The sequence below is a fragment of the Nicotiana sylvestris genome, chromosome 1, assembly GCF_000393655.2.
Source record: "Nicotiana sylvestris chromosome 1, ASM39365v2, whole genome shotgun sequence".
NCBI lineage: Eukaryota > Viridiplantae > Streptophyta > Magnoliopsida > Solanales > Solanaceae > Nicotiana > Nicotiana sylvestris.
This window is the reverse complement of record NC_091057.1, coordinates 173,303,870-173,307,621: the sequence shown is the minus strand read 5'-3', so window position 1 is coordinate 173,307,621 and position 3,752 is coordinate 173,303,870. Positions and strand designations below refer to the sequence as shown.

The window sequence follows — 3,752 nt, the reverse complement described above, 5'->3', positions numbered from 1 at the left end:
CCGGAATTTCTTGGAAGATATTCCATTTTGGCCCAAACCGTTGGCACCAATATGCATACACTGTGATAGCCAAGCGGCAATTGGAAGGGCTGGGAGCGTTATGTATAACGGTAAATCTCGTCATATACGACGAAGACATAAAACCGTTAGGCAACTTCTCTCTAGAGGAATTATCACGATTGACTATGTAAAGTCAAGTGATAATGTGTCAGATCCACTTACAAAAGGCCTAACTAGAGAGGTAGTTGAGAAATCATCGAGGGGAATGGGACTATGGCCGAGAACAAGTCATTGTGGCGGTAACTCTACCTAGAAGACTGGAGATCCCAAGATCTAGGTTCAAGGAGATCAAACAAAGTCATTAATGACGGTTCAACATTGTCAACAAAATTTGTTTTAGTCCATTCTCGTGATGAGACAATGTTCAGTACCAAGGATAAAGCATTAAGGCTTTTTAATGATTTCTAAATTTGATACAGGGTATATCAAATAGTGTATCTATGAGATGACACGTTTAGGAATCACCTATGTATGTGTGAAGTGTTAGCCGCTTCAAGGAGAATTTTGCAAGGCCAATTCTCTACGCACTTATGAAACCAGGCAGTGTTCATGGCTGAAACGAACACAACAATGAGAACCAAAGACGGTTAAGGGATTGATTGTGTGACTTATGGTTGTCTAGGTATACACTAAAGTTCGACGGTTCAAAGATATCAAATCTACCGATTGACCGAGTATATCCGACATAAGTTCACTACGGAAAGTTCAAAGGGAAACCTACTTATCCAGATGCAATTAATTCTTGTTTGCAAATCACACAAGTTTTTCATGCATACTTCCATGATATAGCCATTCCCCATTCATGTGGGGGATTGTTGAGTTTTTGTTTAAGATGAAATAGTCTTAAAATTAGAGTGAATGGGAAATGGGATTTGGATTCGGATTTGGTCAAATGATCGATCGATTGATTAATTTTTTGGACCAAATTTATTTGTTAATAGTGAATATTAACGTGATATAATCCGTGTTTGTAACGGATGTTTTCCAATCCGTGTATTGTGTTGCAACACTAAGCAACAATGCAGCCTAGTGCACCTCCCACAATGGTGCAAGTGTTCCTCCCACCAAGCAAGTGTATATACCACCATGTAAGTGCTTTCTCCATGATCTAGTGCTTGTTGCACCATGGAAGGGGCGGATTTCTCTCAAATAACTGCTATAAATAGAGCATAAGTTGGAGAGAAAGAAGAACACATCGGAAAAAACACTTGAAACACTCTGTATACACTTAATATACACTCTGTATACACTGGATATACACTCTGCATATACTGGATATACACTCTGTATACACTGCGTATACACTGGAAAAACGAATTGCAATTTGATATTCTCTTCAGTAAGAATTCAACATTGGCTATACTTTGCATTCCTTCCTCTCAGAATTTCCATTCGACTTCTGAGTTGTCCTCCTTATTCTGCATTGTTTTTAACTACAAACAAAGCATCCATAAGTGTGATTTGTTGCCGAACTTTGTGTTCGTTGAAACACTGGGGTTTGAAGTACCGCTACACCAGTGTGTAATTCGTTCTATCCTGGGAGGAAATAATCTATAACCTTGGGTACTAGGAGGGGATTAAATTCCTTAAGGAAACACTGTGAATTCAGTGGGCTCGAATTAATTTCTGTTTTTTATTTATATTTACGTTTATAAGCTAACGTTCTAATTTCCAGAATCATTATTTACAAGTACAGAGGAACAACATACAACTCTGTGTTTCCCAATTTGGGATAAACTTATCTGCTACTTCTTGCTGAACGAACCCTTTGAGCATCAAGTACTGACATGTCATAAAAGACTTGTTGGTCGATCACGAGCATAAATGTTATTTTACTTTGCCATTTATTTTTATGTATAAACTGTGTGGCTTTTGCCCCCAAATTGAATTGCCACATACCCCTCTTTTATTTTTTTTGTGGTTCTAAATCTTCTACAGTTTTTCCGTCCATCGTGTCTGGGTTTGTTATTTGTCATTTAATTTCAAATTGATAGTATTTTACACATTTTATCTATTTCTCTCTTTTGCCTTCTCTTTCTCTATTCCTATATCTGTATGTTTCTTTCTTCAATCTCAAATTCTAGCTTCTTCCTATGGCGTTCATCTTTCAAAGTGTAAGCTCTTTATTTTGGTGGGGTTTTTCTGCAATTCATTTTTTGCTAAATGGATGTTTACATTGGATTTTTTACATACATGTGAATATTTTTTTCGTCAATTTTATAATATATTTCACTCTCAGATTGAATTTCCCCCTTTGAGCAATACTCACAAACGCTATATTGCGAGGTGAAAGTAGGTTCGTGCTGAAAGATATACTAAAGTTGAAGCTGCTCCAAGTTTTGAGATTCAGTATAGTCTATACTTTTTTTCACGGTAATTAAATTATGTGGTCTTTTTGGTTCTATTAATGTTGTCTTTTGAGGTTTATTGTTCTCTTTGTATTAAATAAACAAAGTATGTTTTCTGCTTTAGCGCTACAAGAAAAAGAATTGGAACTACTTTTCCTTAATGATGTGGTCATCAAAGTATATATTTTTAAACTCCTTCAAATTGCTCTTCATATAAGGGGTAGAGATGCATTAGGTACTACGTGTATGCTTTTGGGTTTTAATCTCTTTTAGATCAGATTCAGTTATAAGCATTTGATTTTAAACATTCAAATTCACTTTAGGACCATGCGTTATATATCGTAAATGGTAGAATGTATTTTCAATACCATCTCATACTTTTGATGTCGGATAGTCGTGCAACAACATATATTATCTTGGCATTTTTAGATTGTGTCTCCTAATACAAAGAATTTATTTGTATTGTCTGTCGATTTCTGTTTTGTGTTTCATTTTATGTGAGGATGTAACATTGCCTCACAGTCAAATTAGCGATTGATTAATCTATTTTTCTGCACAAACATTGCGCATATGGATAGTCCTCCACATGCCTAGGAGGTAGCAATATGGTGCTCTATTACATGCAGCATTCGCTACCAGATTTCTCTCCTTATCTGCATTCTTCCTGTGTTTCTCCCTGTCCTTGCCCCTTATTTTGCCCCATCCTTTATGCACTTTCTGTTTAATAAGAACATTAGAGAAGACATCGTTGTAGAGTTCTTTTATCCAGAGAATAAAGTTGGCTTTTGGTGAATATTGACAGAGAATGTGAATTGCAGGAAAGTTGGATGAAAGGCAGACTCTAGAAGAAGCTTGTTGGATTTTTTGAAGAAGTTGGGGACCTTCCGTTCTATGCGATGCAGATGTTGCCACTGTTGTTTTCTGTATTAGGTATGTGGTCTCTTTTTGTCCAGTACAAGGTACTTTTTTTTCGTGTTCCTATAGTCATTTTTCCTCATCTTATTTCTCATTCTTGAGAAAGCATATTTTTAAGATAAGAAGTTGAAACTTGGAGACATTCTAAAAGATGACATGATAACTTAATCTGAAGATAACTAATAAGGTAGAAACCCAAAAAATAAAATATTAAACATTCCATATAGATGTTGCTTTCCACTGCTTACTTTGCTTATTTGAATTTTTATTGCTGCCTTTTTTGTGAATTTTCTAATGTGTAGCCATTTTAGCATTTTCTGCACGAACTTATGGAATTGTTTAAGCTTTTTAACATTATTGAACTACCTGATCAGCTGTGAAATAATGACCTTAACTTTAGGAAAGACCAAGTAAGATTTGTTGTACGAG

The 3,752-nt window shown here is 35.7% G+C and overlaps 1 long non-coding RNA gene across 1 annotated transcript; it reads left to right on the top strand.

Annotated features, from left to right (window-relative positions):
• Positions 1-2,082: 2,082 nt before the first annotated feature.
• On the top strand, positions 2,083-3,316 carry LOC104226231 (uncharacterized). The gene is made up of 3 exons (XR_011403366.1): positions 2,083-2,174; positions 2,300-2,433; positions 3,227-3,316. It is a non-coding gene; the product is annotated as an uncharacterized lncRNA (long non-coding RNA).
• Positions 3,317-3,752: the final 436 nt, after the last annotated feature.